We start from the raw sequence: 22,176 nt of genomic DNA on the forward strand, positions 1-22,176 counted from the left end.
ACAGCTAGAGAAAAGTAAGAGGATGTGCGCATGACATCCTCAGACTGAGGGGTGAAGGGGGCAGATCCAGTGATCCCTCTGCTTATTATTAGCCTCCGAGAAAAGAGAGGAGAATTGATCATGGACTGCAGATCACGTAAATACAAGCATAGGCGTTTAGCAAATATTTGTTGGATAACTAAATACACATGAAAAATTCCTTCCTTTCTAGGGCTGGCAATAACTTAAGATTTTTACATGACACCGTATTAAGTTTTTGCACTTTGGAGATCCTAAAAATCATGAACAGCTTTAATGATGATTTTAAAACAGCTATCCATTTAGAGAAACTTCTGTGAGCCTCATCTCGTACCCCTGATGCTGGTCGTGTCATAGATTTAATTAGGGGTCATACTATCACAGCGAGAGCACTGGACTGAGAGTCAAGAGACCAGGGTCCTGAAATTGGCTTTCTGTAAAGTGTGGGATGCGAGGCCAGCCAGCCACTTAACCTTTCTGAGTTTCTCTTTCCTCTGGAGTAACAGGAGTAGCCTGGATGAGATAATTCTCAGGACCCTCTCACTATCCGGGGCAGGCAATGAAGAACATTATCATGTTAATCACGGATTTTGCTCTGTGTCTCTATCCTGCCTTGTATGCCCAGAGTTGAATGGCAGATAAAAGTTCTTTTTTTTCCTCCCCTCTCTCCTCATTTTGCCTGCTAGTGGCTTGTCAACAGTACTTTATATAATCAATTCTGGAAATGTTTACCCATCTGTATTATCTGAGGGTTGTTATTTACTGTTCCTGCTATTTTTTTTTTTCTTGGGGTGGGCGGAAATTTCGATGTGTCTCTCACAGGGAGACCACAGCAAACAACAAGGATAGATTTTCACAATACTCAGCATGAAGGGACACCGTTCTGCTGGCTTTTCTGACACAGTTTGAATTCCTTGTGATGGTATATTTGAAGTGGTTTCCTGTGTTTTTCTGTGCTTCTAAAGCCGACGTTAAAGCTTGGGTGCATAAGGTCCTTTGTGCGGCCACTCTTGGCTGGAATTAATTTTTTTCCCTTTTCTATGAAAATACAAATAATGATGCAGTTGAACCTTTGGATAAAAATGTATGGCCTTGTTCCTAAAGAGTGAAACAGGCCTCATGTATCACTTACAGCCCTTTTGGATAGAATGGTATCATTCTATCATTTTGGATAGAATGATGCATGAGCAGTGAAACAACCGTGGAGACTTCTATTCTAGCTCATAACCTGCCGCCAGTTGATCCCAGGCATGGCATTTCATCTACCCACTGCCTAATCTGTGAAGGAAACATTCTGGATGAGCTGGCCTCTGGAGTTGATTAGAGGTCTACCATTCCACAGAATGTCCACCAGCCAAGGGACTGTTTTTTTTTTTTTTAAAGATTATTTATTTATTTATTTGACAGACAGAGATCACAAGTAGGCAGCAAGGTAGGCTATGCGGGGCTCGATCCCAGGACCCTGGGATCATGACCTGAGCCCAAGGCAGAGGCTTTAACCCACTGAGCCAACCCAAGTGCTCCCTGGGACTGGTGTTTTTGGCTACATCACCTTCCAAGATCAAAATACTGCTCTCTGCTACGGAGTTATCAAAATTCACTCATCAGAACATTGTGCCTAGACATAAATTGACCTCACCACTGTTCTGTTACCTCATTAAAGAGTAATCATCCATGCAGAAGTGTGGGCTGGAAGGGTGATTTAGATAAACAAAACAATATCCTGACTTAAACATACTAGAACATTCTGCAGAGATCATCAATCCCAGCACTCTGAGATGAGGAGGGAGGCCTGATGTCTAAGTTCCATGCAGGAGACTCCACAGGTCTGCAGAAAAGACAACAGGTAGGGGCACCTGGGAGGTGCAGTCAGTTAAGTGCCCCACTCTTGATTTCGGCTCAGGTCATGATCTCGGGGTGGGGAGATGGAGCCCCGTGCCCAGCTCCACCCTGGGTGTGGAGCCCGCTTAAGATTATCCTTCTTCCTCTGCCCCTCCCCGCTGCCATTAAAAAAAAAAAAGAAGAAGAAAAAGAAAAAGACTCTGGGTATACTCCCCCTTAATACCCACGATTTGAATTTTGGGGCCTTAAAACAACACAGCAAAGCCGAGTAGCTTGAAATGTAGAAAACCGCTCAATAAATGGGTATAAAGTGGCTTCCTTCGTTGGAAGTGATGTCCCGCATTCCACACGGCCAAACAGGGTGAGACGGGAGGATGACTCAGAAATCTGTATGTCAAGGGAAAGAACCCCACAAGAATTCAATCACAAAGTGAGCACGATGCCTCACCTTTGCAAAGTCTTGCACAACTTTCCCAAACACTCCAACAATCTGGGCATATCCTAAACCACACAGGGAGTACGACTTTAGGGCTACCGAGCCTACTATCACAGTTGGTTGGACTGTCCTACTTTTATCATTGGTAGCCAGGCAAAAAGAGCAGCACCAAAGTCCTACCCCAGCCCACTGCTTAAAAAAAAAAAATCAGTGGGGCGCCTGGGGGGCTCAGTGGGTTAAGCCTCTGCCTTTGGCTCAGGTCATGATCTCAGGGTCCTGGGATTGAGCCCGCATCGGGCTCTGTGCTCAGCAGGGAACCTGCTACCCACTACCCACCCCTCTCTGCCTGCCTCTCTGCCTACTTGTGATCTCTCTCTCTGTCAAATAAATAAATAAGATCTTTTAAAAAAAAATCAGGAATACTACCAATAATAAAATGACATTATGAAACACTGGTGGGCTAGACACCTTAAATGTATTATCTCATTTAATCCTCAGAACCAACCACTGAGGGCGATGCCATCATTATCCTCATTGCCAGAGGAGAGGTGAGTCAGGTGAGCAACCAGGCCGTCGCAGGGAAGGGAAATCCCCTCCCCCTGGAGCAATCTGCCAAGGACCAGTGTTTACCTTGAGTACATGAAGGAGAATAACCCGGAGAGGCAGCTGGCAATGATATTTACTTCTTCACGGCTTGGGCATAAGTCCTGACTAATGTATTAAATTACCGAGCATATCTTTAAATAAACGGGTGCTACAGCAACTCAAATGCAAACAACAATCTTCAATGTAATAATTACACTAGCTGTGACACGAGCCTCGCCGAGAGTGTATTTTTATTTTAACAAGCTTGAGTAAGTGCACGAGTGTGGGCTGAGCTTTTTGCTCGACAGTCAACACTTGAAAGCTGGCTCCAACCTTTAATTTAAGCATTCGCTTGTAGCCCCAACAGGGCGACGGGGTTTCTAGTATCAAAGACACACTCCTCCATGCTTTCATGGCCCTACTTCTGTAAGCAGCATGATTGAACCGCAGCACCACAGAAACTTGTTTTCCCTCCTCCTGACAGCGCGAGCCAAAACACCACTGCCCCATTCATCTTGGCGACATCATAATGAAGTCCCTGAATCAATTTATAACAAGCAAAGTGCACAAATCCATTGACAGAGTCTTGGGGAGGAGCCTTTCACAGAGCTCTTGAGAGCACCCAAGAGGTGAAGTGGCTGCACAGAAACCCAGATCAGACTGTGGGAGGGTCTTTGGCTATATCCAAAAAGCTTCTCCCCCCTCCCTCCCAGCCCCTGCCCCCAAAATGAGTAAGGGGGAAAAGAAGATAGTGAGAACATGCGATTGCTCCGCATGATTCCCAGTGCCTTAAAAAAGTTTGGCAACTGCCTTCAGTGACTTCCCACCACTTCTGTATGAAGAACAACCCCCTTGGGATGACAGCCGGGGCCTTCGTGGCCTCCTCCAGCTGCCGGGACTCCCGCAGTCCCTACAGGCCAGACTCAACTTCCAGCCATCCCCACACTCACCAAACTCCCTGTCCAGTCTTTGCGAGTTTTTGCTCTACACAAAGAACTCTACTCTTGGTTGGCAAGACCTTCCTTCTCTTCAAAGCTCAGTCAGGCCTTTGCCTCCTCCTCCTCCTCCTGCCTCAGATCTGAGGAGAGCTCCTTCATGTTTTCCCACTGCATCTCCACCTGCTCGAATCTGGCATGGTCACCGTGCTGTGATTTTTACGCGCCCCTCATGTCCTCAAAGGCCTGTGAGCTCCTTGCAGGCAAGGAATACCATCTCTCTGCTTCCAGCACTTGGTACTGTGCCCAGCACACAGCAGAAGTTCAATAACATAGGTTTCTCTATTGCCTACCCTCACTCCACCACAGTGTTCTGGAAAGAGCCCCAACCCCAATTTGTATGAGGACCCCCAATCTCAGAGTATGGAACAATGGATTTCTGCGAGAGTCGTCTGGTGCTGTGATCTTGGGTCAGGAGAGCAAGGAGGTTAAAGACACAGCCTCGAGAGCCAGACAGGCTTGGCCTCCCTACGGGCTTCTAGCTCTGCGATCCTGGGTAGGTGTTCCGTCTCCCTTGACTCTCAGCTCTGTAAAAAGGGGGATGAAAGGTTGACATGAGTATTCAGTGTGGTAATAAGGCATTTCACAGTGCCTGACACAGACGAAGTACTTTAAACATGTACTTAGGACATACGTATCACTGTTTACAGCGGCAAGGCTCGGATAATGCAGAATTGGAAGCCTCCCACATGATATGATGAGAAATATCATCCTAGTGCCCCTTCCACCAACCCCCATCTGATCAGATCACAAAACTCCTATCTTTGGGTACCAGCGGAGGCCCTTATTAAAATGCCAGTGTGCGGCAGTTGAGAGAAGATTGGGTGACATCATTCCCCTACTGCAAACTCATGTACATGAAGTGGACCATTCCTCGGAGGAACATAATGATATTCATTTCTACTGTGTGCTAAGTACCTGTTACAGGTGAGACATTGTATAAGCACCTTCACCTTCTATGCGTTACTTCCTACTTTCTAAAATCCCTATGAGGTCAATCTGATTGTTGTTTTACAATCGACACTGACGTTTAGAGAGATATGTGACTTGCCAAAGATCCTTCTGCTAGTATGCAGCATTTCTGGGACTTTAACCTTATATTTGGAAAAATTTCCAAATCTATACACGTTCTTCCACATATGCCAAGTGTCCCACATTCCTTCCTATTCATTTCTGTGATGTCACCTGGAAGAGCCAGAAGAGAAGGGGACAGAAGACCAACACACCGAGTTAGGAGAGAGGGAAGAGGAGGCAGTCGTGGAGAGGTGCACTACTTGATCTTGATGTGGAAGGAAGGTGACTACTCTGCCCATGGCTGCTAGGTCAGGAAAGCAAAGAAAAGGGAGAGGACTATGAAAACACAGCCTGTTTGCCTAAGGCCAACCTTACGGAGGGCCAGAACTTTTCGCAAAGAGCTAAAAAATACACAGAAGCTTTAAGTCTTAAAAGAACTTCATATTCCTTTAACAATATCACCATGTCTTCTTCTTCTTCTTTTTTTATCCTAAAGATTTTATTTATTCGACAGAGAGAGAGATCACAAGCAGGCAGAGAGGCCGGCAGAGAGAGAGAGGGGGTAGCAGTCTCTCTGCCGAGCAGAGAGCCCGACATGGGGTTCGAGTCCAGGACCCTGAGATCTTGACCCAAGCCAAAGGCAGAGACTCAACCCACTGAGCCACCCAGGTGCCCCTCACCGTGTCTTCCGATTCAATGTCTCCTCCTACCTTCCTCACAAGTCTTCCAAGAGCCTATCAAGGAGGGGAGGGAGGCAGGGATGGAGGGAGGGAGGCAGAGAAGGGAAGGGGAGGGGAGGGGAGGGAGGGAAAGTAGAAAAGGCGGGAAAGAGGAAGAAAGGGGGGGGAGAAGGAAGAATGGGAGGGAGGGAATGAAAGGAAAACACAAAGGCTGCTGTCAGGCCTTTGTGATACAGAGTTATGACACACCTGACATCTATAAATGCTGTTGGTTTCCCGCCTATAAAGTCACAGATTCAATTTTATGTTTGTGAAGTGGTGGTACAAAGGAATTGAGAATAAACAAAATGTGTGTTCAACGACAGTGAAAAATTCCAAAACCTTGAGTCTAGAGAATATTTTCAGTACTGTGAGTGTATTATTTATATTACAAATGTACCAGAATGCCCTAGCCTTTTAGTAAGCTTTTTATTTAAGTGCAACATACCTCCAGAAACACGCATCACAAATGGGAGCCTGATGAATTCTCGGAGAGTGAGTCCTCTCCGACCCAGAAAAAAAAAATGACTTTTGTTTTTTAAATCGTTTCCTATGCCTGGGTCAAAACCACTGGATAATGCCAAACTTAATGTGTAGAGTTTATTATTTTAAGTTTGGGTAGCAGGAAAATGCTCGAAATCTAACAAAATGTACTGCCTCCAAAGAGCCATTTCACTTCAAAGAGGATAATTATCTTGGGCATTGGGAAGAAGTTTTGTTTTCTTTTTCACCACGAGTGGGCATGTGGCTCTTTCTCTCACCCGTTTTGCAAAGGTTAGAGCTTCACCTTCTCAGCAGCGCAAGGAGAGAGGACGCTGTCTCCATTTCCTTCCTCTCCACTCCCGTCCTTCCCCCACAGTATCATCATGAGCTGTTCTGAAACTAGGCCATCTCACTCCCCTTAGCCCTCCTCATCGCGGGCAGATCCAAGAGGAAGTGAGGGGCTTTTCTCGTGGCCAGGGCAGCTGTGGGCCACTAGACAACCGTCGCTGACACAGTGTGTTTCAGCTTCTACCTTTAATTGGCTACTAAAACCATGCCAGAAGCGAGGTGGCCCCATACTCTGACATTCATCAGGCTCTAGGGGCACCCAGTCCTCTCTGGGTTAGAGGAGTCAGGAGCAAGACCCTGGAAAAGCAGAATGTGCCAGAATGTATTTGCTCACATTCAACTGACAGCCTGTTGATAGGAAACCAAATGGAACCAAGACCTAGTGCCCCCTGTTTGGTAATCATAACAAAGAGGCCGATGGCCCAGCTCCATAGGGCAATGTAAAGGCCTGTATGTTAGATGCCAACGAAGTGATTATAAAATTAACAAGTATTTGAGCATGGCTTTCTAGCTGCACGTTATCCTTCACAAGAAACTTCAGGGAAGGCTGGCCTTTCATACATTTAATTAGTCTAATGGAACAGATTCTGCCAAGCACATCGAAAGTTAGCCGAGGGCTCGGCCTTCTGGCTATGTCCTCAGTGCCGACAGACACTTGGGCAGAACTCTTCCCTCCTATAGAAGGTCTGAGGGAGCACACATGTGGACAGCAGGTGACCATATCCTTCACTCGTGTGGTGGTGGGACATGGAAGGGTTTTCTTCCACCACTACAAGCAGTAATGAAATTCCCCAAAGGGTCCACATTTGTGGGAAAGTCTTACATCTACCAGGATTTGGAATAGCTCTGGAAGTTGCATTAATCGTACAAAATATTTTTTCCTAGGTATGAGGCCAAACCGAAAAGACAAATAGCAGTAATTTATTGCAGTTTTTGCTAATGTAGTTTGCAGATGATTAAAGGTAAATTGTAAAACCTCTGTAAACCACAATTTTTGCCAAATCTCTGTTGTATTAAAAAAAGAAAACAACAAAAACGCTGAACATGTAACATTAGCAATGATTCTAGTCCTCTACGGCCATTAAAGGGAAAGACATTATAACAAAAATAGAGATTAGAAAATATGTTTTTGAATGCATGTTTGAAAGTGCTTTAATTTAATTCATGGCTTACCTGTTGAATTTGTCTAAATTTAAAGCGCTTTCATTGTTACTGTGTGCTTTGTCACAAAATCTTCCATCTCCTAGGATAAACTGTACAGCAGAGATTCTCAAACTTTTTTCTTTAAGAGAGAGTGTGCATGCGTGAAAGCAGAGGCAGAGGGAGAGAGGGATCTTAAGCAGGCTCCACAAACAGCACAGAGCCCCATACAAGGCTCTATCTCTCGACCCTGAAATCATGACCTGAACCAAAATCAAGAGTTGGACACTTAACCAACTGAGCCACCCAGGCAACCCTCCTTTTTTCCTTTTTTTTAGTTCTCCAACTTTTTGATGTCTGGCATCTAGATCCCTTTATGTATTTAAAAATCCCAAAGACCTTTTGGGAATGTGGGTTATACATCAGTAATGACTGTATAAGAAATTAAAACTGAGAAAATGTAAAAATATTTACTTATAATTAATTTCAAAATAATAGTAAAAAACTCATTACCAAGTAACACAAAGTATTTTTATGAAAAATACATTTTCCCCAAAATGGTTAATCAGAAGAATATTTTTTTTTATTTTTACATTTTTGCACATCTCTTTAATCTATAGCTTAATGAAAGATAGGAGACTCTCATATCTGCTTCTGCATTCTGTCTGTTGTGCTCTTTTGGTTGGAAGTACGTGAAGAAAATCAGGCCTCACACACAGATACATCGCTGGAAAAGGGAGGGGCATTTTTTAGCCTTTTCAGATAATTTTAGATAACCTCTGATACTACACCAAAACTCCCCAAGTGGTGGTTTCTTAAAGGTTGGATGGAATATGAAACCTGAAACCCTCTCATAATTTTTTGTACTCTGTTAAATTCAAATAGATTGGTATATCTTGTACTTTGAATCATCTACCCATACATTGGTCACTTGGAAACTATTAGTTCACAGAGTTATGTAGTTCTTCCAGATGTTGCCACATTTCCTTACATACAAATAAGATCATATCAAGCAATCACATTTATTAATATCACCATCTACCTCATTTATTAATATCACCATCAGAAGTCTTTAAATATGGGAAGCAGCCACATGCCTGGTGTTGGAAATAAGTATTCCAAAATTGTATTTGCCTAAAAGCTTGAATTTATTGGCAATAAATACTGCCAACTATTTTTCTTGAAACGACGGGCTCACTTCGCTCATTTTTGAAAAAATATATGACCTATAACTAAATCTGAATAGCTAGAGTCAGTCAGTCTAGTAAGTAACATAGCATTCCATTCAAAAAGCAGTTACGTGGGCTGCTAACTCTAACAATGGCACAGTGCCCCCCGCAACCCATGCCCCGGCCCCGCCCCCAGACAAACATCCTCATTCGGTATGTAGCAGAAGCGCTTTATATGTACTTCCCATTTTGTCATAAAGAATATTAAAAAGACTTGTACTCAAAGGTCAAAATTTAATACACTTAATAATCTCTACTGCTTCACCAAGGACATTCTCGAACCCGGCAATGTGTTGTTAAAGCAAGCCCACGGTAATAACAAATACGATGATGACTTGTAAAAGGTGTCCCCACCGTGATTCCTGCAAAGATGCCAGTTTTACCTCCCAAAGTTTTGGCACTTTTCATGCCAAATGGTCAGTACAGTGAAAAGGGGCAAATAATATCTCAGTGTTATTATACAGATTGTTTTTATCTCTTGGAACCCCTGAAAGGGCTTCGGGGCTCCCAGGGGTGCCTGGATCCCACGCTGAGGACCCCTGCCACAGAGGATACTGACAGTATAAATCCACTCTCTAATCTGCTCAGTGCTTATGTCCTTGTGGGCTTCACATAAAGAAGATTTAAAAGGTTTATTTCTGTCTCCACCCTCCTGCCCTCCCTGCTTAAAAAAAAAAAAAAAAAAAAAAAAATTCCATCGTGGCAATTCAACATAAATTGTGTGTATAGAACAAAGAAATTGCAGTACTCTTGATTTCATCAGCATTTTCCTCCCTAACAAAGAAAGCTGCTCCAACGAGCTATTGGGGAAACTATCATGAGTACAGGAAATATGACCCGCTGAGTCCCCCTCTATGCCATGGAACACCCGACCCTCCCAAACCTTTCACTTCAGGGGTATTTCGGATGAGCTCTTAGCAGTGTCCTCAGAAATAATTGGGTGTCCTAATTCAGCCACATGCAAATTAATGCTCCCCTAAAGAGGCCTTATTATAATTTCCAACCCTTGATGTCTACATAATCCCCTATAGTTCTTTAACTTTTTGCTTTCTAACTTCTGTTTACTGATGCACTACTTTTGTCAGCTCAGTATAGCATCAATTAGTAACACAGTTGTGTTTATTAGGTCTCCCCAGAGCCTTGAGAGAGCTGCTTTGTATTTATTAATGACTACACAGAGCACTACTATTTTTCAATAGCATTTAAAAATGAGTAAATTACTGAAGATGAACTATAAAAGAACTTCAAATTTCAAAGACAAGCAAAAAAAGGCATATTATTTCAAATCACCCATAATACTTGCATGCTTAATTTTATTTTCAATTTAATATTAAGGGGGGGCTGTTATATCTAGACTCTTCCTCCTGTTCCACTTTTGGCATTTTTCATTTCGGAGTAGAAGCCATTTGATTTATAGAACTGAGGTACAGATCTGGTGATTAATTAAGAGCCGGTTTAACAGGTCCAGATTTCATTATCACACACACCTGTTAAATAATACACACCTGATTCAGCAGAAATCCACCCACAAGGTTAATTTTAAAAAATTAAAAAGCAAATAAGAGCGAGGAAGACATAACTCCACAAACTTAGGTCCAGTTTAATATTTTCAAGCATAATTCAAAACAACCGGCTTGAAATGTATCCGATTTGTACTCTCTTACTCCGTGAATAATTGCCTGTATTCTACTAGGTGAAGTCGGAGCTGCCCACGCTGCTACAGAATTCGTTACTTAGGGAAATCAGAGAGACCCATCTCCTGTTCGATGAATCTTTCCTACCAAAACTTAAAGTGATGGGAAGCAGTGATGACATTCGTTTGCCCTGCTTTTTTTGTATATTCCCGGTCATTTACGAAATGAAGACGCTGATCTGCAAAAATCACTTCGCATTCATGAAAGGAGCTATGGGAGCTCCCCTGAGCATTGGGCTATGAGGCAGAAACATACCTCAGTGCACTTCCTTTGTCTTGCACTCCGTCTTTGATGTGCAAGTCACTGGTGGAGTAAGCTGTGATGGCTTTGATGTTGAACTTCTAGACTTTACTGTTACTAGCATGCCTACAAGGAGAGCTGTCAGTCATTTCTTACATCTGAACAACCATGTTTCTTTACGGCGCCCCTTTTACAAGCATCAATCCTTAAATACATGTTTTCACATTCCTGCTGATTACCACACTATCTTTGTTGGGGGAGGGCTGTGCTCAAATATAACTACGGCACCCACATTTTCTGTAAACACCCTGAGGCATCATCAGATGGCTGGTAACCAACCTTCTTCAACAAGAGAAGCCTCAGCACAAAACATATTTCTAGCAAATGAAAACATTCTGAAAACGCTCAAGCCATCTTAACAAGTCAGAATGAGTAGTTTAGCCAATATTTCCCCTAAGCAGCCATTAAATTACAGAGAAACTTCCAAGCCACGTTAAAAGGGATTCTGAATGCAACAGCAGCAGGAGGCTCAGAAAGTCGGCCAAAACTTGGAGACATCTTAACTCATCTTAAACAACTTTGTTTTTCTGCAATGGTGGAAACAAAACACTTCTGTTCTACACGATTTTGCCTGTGACAGAAATTCTGCTTTTGAAATAAACTTCAGACAAACTAATTATTTTATTAAAACAATTTTCAGAGGCTGCTTGCTGTTATGGATGCAGTGTAAATTAGAAGATGACTTTTCGTAATTTAATGTCTGAGGCAAGCATATGGCTTTGTATACAACGTGTGTACTGTTTCTTAAATATATACACACAAAATAGGCAATAAGCTCATCTTTAAAATTCTCTGTTGAAAAAGACATTGCTCTAATTTCATTTACCAGCTCCCATCAGATTTACTTTTCAAGCTCCTTTATCACTTCTGGAGCTGCTGAATATTCTCAACCCTCACTGGGTCATTCCACACAAAAAGGAAATAAAATTAAGGTGCTTACATCACACCAGCCTGGTGTATAACGAACTGCTACCTTTCTGAATAAATGCTTCAATGAAATCCAAGTTCTTAGAGATACTGGATCTCTAATGAGGAAGTACAATGGGTTTATTTTTCAGGACAGAGCTCAGTTGTTATTTTTCTTTTGTAAGCTAGCATCATAGGAGATACACTGTTTCTGCTTGCTAATAAACTGCAAACAATATATAAGAAGAGACTCAATTTTGTTGGGTTTCTGGCCTGGAATACTTGGTAAGGAATATGATTACTGTGGTATGCAATGGTTAGATGACTCCAGGGTTTCCATTTTTATGCAACCTCCTTCCCCCTAACCTCCTTGGTTTTAACTCAACCATCAAAAATGGAAAAGGCTTTGGGATAGAATTTGATAAATAAGGTATTTTTGTAATTTACCAGAACTAAGTCTGGGCACAGTTATTATTACTATTAATGAAAGCATGCTTGTTCTTAAATTTGTTTAAATCATTGGCTAAAAGGAGTAAACCTTAAATTTTCACATCTGAAATGAACGCATTAGCTGATTGAGGCACCTACAGCAATTAAGGGTTGAGACAGGGAACAAGGAAACTAGAAGGCATTCATCTGTTTCCTCTGAGTCTTGAACAAGAAATCAGATCATCTCTCTGTTTGCATAGAAACATTTCATCAAATGGGAGATATGGAAAAGACCTTGATGCCTATCAAGTCTCTCAAACTTAACAAACGGGGGAAGCGAGCAACCAAGGTAACCTGACAATTATTTGAGTAGCAGATCTGGGAGGAGAACCCACATCTTCCCCCCACCCAGCGTGAAGGGGGGTGGTTTCCACCATCCAAAGCTGTTTCTGTGCACTGGGGACCAGTGACTCACGTGTAAAGTCAGGGTGTTGAACTTCGGGGGTTTCTCAATCAGAACCACATGGGCGGCTTAAAATCTTAACAATACTTGAGCCCCACCTCAAACCAATAAAATCAGAGCTTCTAGGAGTGCAGGCTGGGCTTGATTATCTTTAAAAAGCTCTCTAGGGGCACCTGGGTGGCTCAGATGGTTAAGCGTCTGCCTTCGGCTCAGACCAAGATCTCGGGTTGCTGGGATCTAGCCAGCATGGGCTACTGGCTCAGGAGGGAGTATCTTTCTCCCTCCCTCTCTACTGCTCCCCCTGCTTGTGCTCTAGTTCTCCATCAAAGAAATAAAATTAAATAAATAAATATATAAAACGTTCTCTAGATGGCCCAATGTGCAGACAAGGTTGAGAACCTCCGAGACCCCTCCTGAGCCTATTGCCAAACACTCACCATCAGTTGGAAAAAGTTCTTGGACTGTGCTCCCTGACATTCATCCATGAAGCCATACAAGTTTCTAAGCCATCACTCGGTCTGCCTGTGAGCCTAGCTGTTGATACTACCTGTTTCGCTGTTTACTTAGGGATTACCTACCTCTTCCTGACAGGATGTGTACTCCCAGAGGCCAGAGACAAAGCCCACTGTGTTCCCCATGGCTCCTACAATCCACAGTATCATACCTGCTGCAATGATGGGATAGTGCATAACCATTTTCCAAAGAGAGAGGGACGGGCCTGGAGTTGTCGTGTGGAAGGGGATGGGCTGCTCTCTCCCTTAACCAGAGCAGTTCTGCTTTTCTCTGTTTCACTGGACTAGAATCGGAGCTGCGTGAAGGCAGGGTTGTATTGGCCTCATTCATACTCAGCTACCTCCATTGCCTGGAAGTGGGCAGACAGGAAATGTGCACAGGGCCTGAGAAATACTTGTAAATAGGAAGCACTGATGAGACTGCTGGTGCTTCTAGCAACATAGAAAAGAAATCACTGTTTCCACTGGAGTTGGCCTTGACCCCTGTGGCACAATCCCTTACCCCACCGACTGGTCAAAATGGTGGCAAGAGCCAGCCCCTGGGGCTCACTAAATGCTGGCCAGAGCTCCCCAGGAAGATTCACGCAGAAAAGTACTGGAAAGTATTGTTGGCACTTCCCACACCCATGTCTCAGGATGTTCTGGCTGTTTGGGCCACTTGGAGTAACAGATTTGGAGTATGCCCACTTCCTCCCACACGCTGTTATAGAAAAGCCAAAATAATCAGAAGATTATGTTAAGCGCGTTAATGACATCCAAATAATGGCAGAAATTGCTCATGTTGGGCATCTCTTCCACCCGGAAAGGATGGTCTGCAGGAAAGCTCATGCTGATTTTAATCTATTTACCTTTCTGAGCTCCACTCTCCACACCACAGACCAAAGCAATGCTTCCCAAACTCACCAGATGAAGAGCTCTGACAAATTCAGATTCCTTGGTCTCACCCCATTACTGTCGGAAGCAGGATCCACGAAGGTGGTGATGGAGAATGGGAGTTTATTTTTAAATTGCTTTCCAGCTGAATGTGGAGATCAATGGTATTTGGGAACTGCTGAAGGTCTAGAGGACCCCGTGCCCCCGCCAGCTCTGGAAGGTGAGGACGGGAGCAGGTTTCACAAAGCGAGAGGACCCCCTGACTTGAAAACACCTGAGACACTTTTAAAACGATGCCTTCCCAGGCCAGGAGGACCAAACAGACAGAATCAGGCTCTCTACAGCTGCGACCCAGGAATTTCTCTCTCTCAATCTCTCTCTCTCTCTCTCTTTTTTTTTTTTTTTAAAGATTTTATTTATTTATTTGACACAGAGAGAACACAAGTAGGCAGATCAGCAGACGGAGAAGCAGGCTCTCTGCTGAGCAGGGAGCCCGATGCGGGGCTCGATCCCAGGACTCTGAGATCATGACCTGAGCTGAAGGCAGCCACTTAACAGCACCCCAGACACCCCAGGAATCTCCCTTTTGAAAAGACTCTCTGGGTTATGAGTTGTACTCTCAAGGTTCAGAACCCCTACTTGTGGCAGGATTTTAGAACTAACCTGTGGCTTGTTTGTAAGGAAATCCTGTTCACACGTGATGATTGGCTTTATCTAATTACAGTACCATATCATTCTGTGTGTCGCAAATTCTCCTTTACTTTAAATGGCATATTGCTCACAAAAGCGGCAGACCTCTAAGAGCAACGGTCTTAAAGCAGCCGTCTCTGGCTAAGCGTGGTTGCCAATCTCCCAGTACATTTTTTAGGTGCTGATTCATGGCTTACAAGACACAACTGGGAGGAAGGCGGGGGGGGGGGGGTCTCAGCTCTATAAAAGCACACAGGTGGGCCCTGTAGAACCCAGCACGCAGGAGGCACTTTACAAATTTATTTAATTTTAATTTAATTAAATTTACAAATTTATGTATTTATTTATGCCCTGTGTTCTGCACAAGATTTGACGTGAAATAAACAAATAAGAGAAAGGGGGGGCCCCAGCAACTGAAAAATGAAAATAACATTCTATGAAAAAGAGATTATTTGTCATGTGGTGAAAGAATCACACTCCTAGGCGGCATAGTTTAAAAAACGGTTTGCTTCAATAACTGATCTGAAACTTAACCACAAGTCTTCACTTCTGAACCACTATCTTATTTCTATAATGGAAAAGTTTAAACAGCAGGTTCTCCTTGCTTTTTCCTCCCCTCCATGTTTTTCACGTAAAGGTGCAATTTCACCTTTCCAGTAGGAATAAGGAAGCACTGTCACCCTTTAAAATCTCAGTGATTACCCATCATTATTACTATCCTGGTAAGTCCAACTCAGCTCCGAAGCCTTGAGTTCTTGAGCAATGCAAAATTCATGTAAACCTGTATTCTCATCCTTCTGCAAGGCATCATTTCCTTAAATGATATTAAAGGATCAATACTTATTTGTCTGATTCCAACCCAGAATCAGATTGTTTTATGATTGTTTCACACTTGATGTCACCGAAATCTGAGTCTGCATGCAATTCACTCGTATTATCTATTTATCCTGAAAATTACAGAAGTGTTTTCTTATTTCTATTTTGTGCAGTGTTTTAAAGCATAAACTCTATACGATGTTCTAAAAACCTATGTAACACAGAACCTATATTTGCGGCAAATTGCTTACACTTAAATGAACCAAAAGACCACAAGTCTACATAAATCAAGTGGTTAATAGTTTTGCACCCATGTTTAAAACCATTTTATTGCTGAAAAAAGCTACAATTGTTTACTTCTTTCTAAATGTTTGCTTTTTTTGGGAAAAAAATGGCTCTGGATTTCAAAAGGGAAGATGCAAATCAAAATGACAATCTCTTTTTAAAATTTATTTGAGGTTTGGGGAACATAATCAAGGTTGAAACTTAAAAAAAAAATTACAAGATTACCGTAAAGGTCATAATAATTGTTTACTCACAAACCAAATCTTATTTACATCTTAAAATTTAACATGGAGCGAAAAAGAATTTTATAATTCAGCTTTAAAACTTCCCTTACTATCTTCCATGGAAACTTTGCAAATTCATTATCTCCACTACAGTTCCATTTCTAATAACCGTTTAAAACAATGCATTACTCTTTGGAATCTGATGAAGAATGCCCCACAGCAAGTGAGAAAATAATTTCAACCTTTGACCCCCTCCACTAGCCTGATGGGAAATTCACTGGCACCATTACGGCTTTCCGCGAATAAGTAACCACTAGAGGGCAGCCTTATCTCAGATCAGACACTTCTTTGGAGGAAAACACCTTATAAACGCTTCTCATGTTCCATTAATTGCTTTTAGAATATCTTTGATTTTCCTAGATATTTAATAGCCAACTTCAGTTCACCTAAAAGCATTTATAAATAGGTCAAAAGTCCACTTTCACAAATTACAATGATATTACACAGACCGCTCATGCGATGTCCTAGCCTATGCAGCCTATGCAGCTTTAAAAACTTAACACAAAATTCAAAAATCTTTACTCCTTACTACGTGGCAGGTTAAGTGCTAAATCAATCATACCACAACTAGTGCGCGGGTTCCACTTTTGGCAACAAAATTTCCAGAGGTTCTAGAGAAACTTAAGTATGCCTGAGGAAGAAAGAAACAGACCAAGATTGCGGGAAGACAGAAGGAGCGCAGTGGACAGGGACAGCAAATAGTAAGGTCAGAGTTGTGTGCGTTTCATACTATGAGGCTTCAAATAGCTGGCAATCTTTACTTGAAAGATGGATTAAATATGTTCTACACAGCCCCAAAAGAAAGGATCAGAATCGAGGGATTTAAAATACAAAGAGATTTGTGCTTGATGTAATAAGCAGAATTTTCTAATTCGAGATGGAATAAGCTATCTTGAACAATAGTGAGTTTCCCGTCATAAAAGGTGTTCAAGTAGAACCAGACAACCATTTTGCAGGAATGCAGTGGAGAACGAAATGCCAACAGGACACGTGTCTGAGTGACGGTTTCTTTTCTCCCCAAGACTCTATGAAATAATGTAGATTTGCTTTCACACTCATCTCAATCCAGTCAGCAGAAAAGTAAACACCCATCAAGAAATGAGCTTTTGCAGATCTATCTACTTGGAAACTTTTACTCTTGTGTGCTTTTCTAAAAGACAACAGATTTCTCAAGAGTACGTCCACAATCATGTCCCTTAGCTGTCATGGAAAAACCAGAACAGCACTCACAAGCCCAAGGCTTCATCAGCTTTCTACATAAAGGCATATTAAAATTAGAAGATACATTTATGAACGCACCCTTTGCCTAAAGATTAGTGGAACACATACAGATAAATCTCTAGCTCAATTCTATCATAATGGAGGTAGGTTATACAAGTTAGCCGTACCTCATAGTATTCTGTATTCTTTAGGAAGGTAAGGCTTACATTTCACCCAGATCCTCTTATAACAAGCAGACTTAATGAAAATCATGGATGAAGAGAGCTAATGATGAGCAAATAAGAATAACCCCATTTGTACCAAATTGATTTTATTAAATAGTAATTTAAAGATATTAGGCTCAGCAAAGCATTACATAATTGAATCTATTTTTTTCTCTTATAAATGCCAGAGTTATAATTTTCACTAACTAGAGACAAAGTTATATCCAGGGCATTTTCACAGCTTCCTCCAGGGGAGGCAGCATGAAAATAGTAGAAATTAGGGCTCTAGTCCTTGCTTCACCATTTATCAGCTGGAAGAGCTTGGCTAGAGCAACATAACCTCTATGGGCTTCACTTTTTTCCAACCAAAAACCATGAGAGTAATAGTGGCTTTCCACGGAGGATTAAATGAGACAAGAATGTTTGTAAAACATAAAGCACAAAACAAATATAGATTAACTCATCCAACTATGTATTTACGAAATGTCTAGTAAACTTCAGAGACAACACAATAAAAATCAAAGAATGAAATCACTAGCAAACCTAGGGAATAGGTTGGACATGGTTTTTCATACTCACAGGAACAAAGATTTTAAAATTATCACATTACCTCCTTATAATATGATGAGGGCTACCAAATGTCACTTTATTTTATTTTTTTTTAAAGATTTTATTTATTTATTTGACAGAGAACACAAGTAGGCAGAGAGGCAGGCAGAGAGAGAGGAGGAAGCAGGCTCCCCGCTGAGCAGAGAGCCCGATGCGGGACTCGATCCCAGGACCCTGAGATCATGACCTGAGCCAAAGGCAGCAGCTTAACCCACTGAGCCACCCAGGCGCCCCCAAATGTCACTTTAAAAAGAATATCCAAAAATAAGAGTTTTCAACTGTTTTCTCGCATATTGCACAAGGGCTAATAAATGCTATTATCAGTCTATTTAGACCTCTTTTCTCTGGACATAATGCTCTGACAATTTACAGAAAAAGCATGCATAGTAACAAATACAAAAGGCTCTGACTATGAATCTGTAAGTCCATGACTCAAAGTCTGGGCTGGAAGGGAGGTATCCTCAGCGGAGGATCTAGAAGGGGGAAGGGGGGAAATTTGTCAGTCTTTCCTCAGAGGGTCAATATGTGGTCTTTGAGATGATATCAAATGTCAATTCATACCTGTTGTCACTGGTGGATCTTTCCAAATTACCTTTTTTTTTTTCAAAGCAGAGAAGCATACACATGGTGTAGCTGCTGATTCTGAGAGTCTAATTACTGTTTTAATACTTAATAGACATGAAATATATAGATTAAAGCCTTGATTTCTTACTAATAAGCACTATGAGTATTTAGAATGCATCAGAAAATATTTCTATGACGAGGTACTTAGATTTACTCCATGCAATGGGTTTTACGGATGACTAAAATAATTTAAGAGAATTATAAGAAAACTGAACTCTAACGCTACCTCTGCAGATCCATCTATCCATCTATCCAGTAACTTTTTCTCTCAATAAATGGTCATTTGTAAATATTATTTTCTTAGACACCCCTGAGCAAATTACAAAGTGGCTGGGTGTTACTGCAGGTCCTTTGCAATTATCTACTTGCTGATCTCATCCATTTCACCGTGGTTCACTTGGCTGGAAGGGAAAGGTGAGAGAAAACGGAGTGCAGTAAGAACTATTAATATATATTTACTAATTTATCCACTAGTTATAAAATAACCCCGAAGATATAAATCATATTCATTCTATCTATCTATCCATCCCTCCATCTATCGGAGCACTTCCATTTACAAATTGTATTATTTTATAACTGGGCAGCATCAAGAAATTACATGGTTTAATTCAAATTGAGGGCAAAGTGGTTTACTCGAGTATGATGTTGCTTTGTATTTCAAGTGATGTGATTCAAATATACAAAATCAAGAGGTTGCTCAAGAAAAGGGTGCTTTAAAAATATTGTCTATTTCCTAAAGGGTCTGAGCTCCCCCCTCCTCCCATGGACAGATGGATTCAGAGATCCTCTTTGTCTTTAAAAGAACTGACCCCTCCTTGCCCGATGAACTCTGCCCGGTGGCACAGCCCTTTGCATTTTCTTCTTTCAAGACCCAGCCATCACCCTTCTCCCAATCCTACTCATCAAAGGTCACAAAAATGGGACAAAAATCCCTGCTTAAGGGATACCACTGACAGGGTGCGTGAAAGCAGACCAGGGATAAAATTCACATTTCATTGGGTAAAAAGAAAACCCAAGTTCTTCAAAACTACAAAATCAAATTTATGCGAGTTGGAACTACTACTAATCACCAACACACAAAATATTTTCAAAGCAAGAAGGTGAAGTTCTGCATTTGAATTGCACATGAATTGTGCTGGGGGAAGAATCTATTATGGGACAGAAATTCCCTGTAAGCCTTTCTCCACTCTAACTCCATTTACATGAGCATTGGCTGAGCACTCATGAAGCAAAGGAGTATATAATCTACGGAAACTGATGAAGCCCTTGCATTTCCTTTCAGCACTTGGCTGCTGCCTGACATTTGACCAATGCACTTTTATGATGAGCAGAACAAGTGCTCCCCTGATTCTAAATGTTATCGCTGGCTCTCTCTGTTTGCCCAAGAAGCAATCCAAATGGTATTGGAATTTTGTTGTTAATTAAACAAAAACAAAACTGAAAGATGAGACTAGAGTTGCTTAAATGAAGATTTATTACTTCTAAGCATAAAACCACTTTAAGCCTAAACTTATTTGACAACTAATGCAGAGGAAGGATTTTCTTCTTTGGTGAGTTCAAAAGGCCTGATTTAATGATGTTTAAAAAACCTAAGTAATCAGCCAACAAAGAGAATGTTTCTCTTTTATGGTCGCTTGTTCTCTCCTCCCCCATCCACATGCATACATGTACCAAAAAGCTATATTATAGTTTTTCTGTTTTGCATGAAAAATCTAATTATACAAACTCTCTTACATATGGAACCAATTTAACTATTAAAAATAAGAGGCAGTAGGGAAGTATTTAATATGATTCTGGGCCAGTTTTTTTCCCCTTAAATCTGATATGGAAACATTTACAGCATTCCTCATTTTCCCACAAACTATTTTTCTTCAGTTTAAATTTGCGCCACAGTGAGATAATCCCATTAAAACACAGGATGTGAAGATATTGGAAATGAAATATTCTAATTGTCCAGATGCATTCTATTTCTTTCTCTCTCACGCTTATAGAAAAAACTGCATTGCCAGTACTTCTGAGCTACTTTTCTCAAAGCACATTACTATGAATCTATTATCTAATGGCAGCCAGAGGTCACTCCAAGACAAATGTGTGGGCTAGAGCTTTTGGGGGATGTTGGTGGTTGTGTGATTCTCATGCTTATATTAGTAAGGGATAGTACCGAACTTTGTACTAGAGCTACAAAAGCAAAATCCTCTGTACTGGGAAGCATCAACATTAGATTAAATATTAAAACATACTTTCCTTATTGTTTGGTGGTTACTCTTCATGAGGGGAAATAGTCTTGGGTTTTCACCCTTCCCCCAATCAACACAAATTATACAACATAAAATGGATAAAAACTGGCATTGACATCTTCCAAAGAGCAAAATCCACTTTGCAACTTAAAGGGGAGGGAAAAAAAACGCACACAAGAAAATGTCTTGACTACGAAGGCTATTTGAGTCGTTTTACTCTTACAGGATTAATAAAACGCAGGAAATAGCATAAAAGTTTTTCTGAGGGGGAGAGGAGGAGCATAGCTTTCTTTTACCAAAAAAAAGTCGGTAAGACAAACATTTTTTTTTCTTTACAAAATGATTTTAAGTGCTTAAGAACGTGTATCACATGGGAGGTTTTCCCTCCTTTATCAGTTGCTTTTTCTAAAAACGCTTAAATCCTGTTTTCTGAAAGCCACGAGGGAAAGATAGAAAATTTGCCGTGGGTACGTCGTATAGAGAAATTTCATCTTAAGCAGCTCATCTTAGTGTCCAGCACATTTCGGCCTGTTAATAATTAATAAAAGAGATGCCACCCAATCTCTAGTGAAGAAAGGCAAAGCTAGATGATCCGAAAGTAAACGCAGCTCGGATACCGAACTAGTGTCCTTCATCCCGGACTGCAACAAAACCTCAACCCACCAAACGTTCACGGCGCTCCCGGCGCCCGCACGGATGGGCAGTGCCCGCAGGACAGTCTGGATCTGCAAAAATGCTGCGCACCGGGTGCGCCGCAAACAGATGGGCTTCCAAATCCCCGCGGCCAGCGGCCGGGTCCGCGAGGCCCCTCGGGCAGATTATCTCCCCCGAGGAACCTGCGGGCGCACAGGCGGGCAACGTGCTGCCGGCTGAGCTTCTCCACGGCTGTTTGCAAGAGTCCTAAGAGCGCGACTTGGCTTCTCCGGGCCGCACGGGCGACTTCCTGCACACCTCCAAACTTTGGCTCTCCCAGGAGAAACTTCCCTGACTTGGCTCGTTTCTTTGCCCCTCACCTGGGAAGCCCTCCAGTCGACCCTGTCTTCCACTAGTTCCCCCTGCCATAGCCACCAGCCTACTCAGAAATCCTGACCAAGGCGGAAGGCCGGGCGGGGAGACTCGACCGCGACCAACCCGCGCGGGTCGGCCCTCACCGCCGTCTAACTTGCACGGCCGCCCGCGACTCCTGTGGGCAAGGTTGCCTCCCCACGTCCATCCACAACC

General features: G+C 42.1%; 1 protein-coding gene across 3 annotated transcripts in view; it reads right to left on the reverse strand.

The window, feature by feature from the left end:
• RORA (RAR related orphan receptor A) overlaps positions 1 to 22,176 on the reverse strand; it is a 718,480-nt gene that overhangs the window by 79,822 nt on the left and 616,482 nt on the right. The window lies entirely within an intron of this gene.

This window comes from Mustela putorius, unplaced genomic scaffold (genome assembly GCF_011764305.1).
Source record: "Mustela putorius furo isolate JIRA1106 unplaced genomic scaffold, ASM1176430v1.1 tig00003896_pilon_pilon_pilon, whole genome shotgun sequence".
NCBI lineage: Eukaryota > Metazoa > Chordata > Mammalia > Carnivora > Mustelidae > Mustela > Mustela putorius.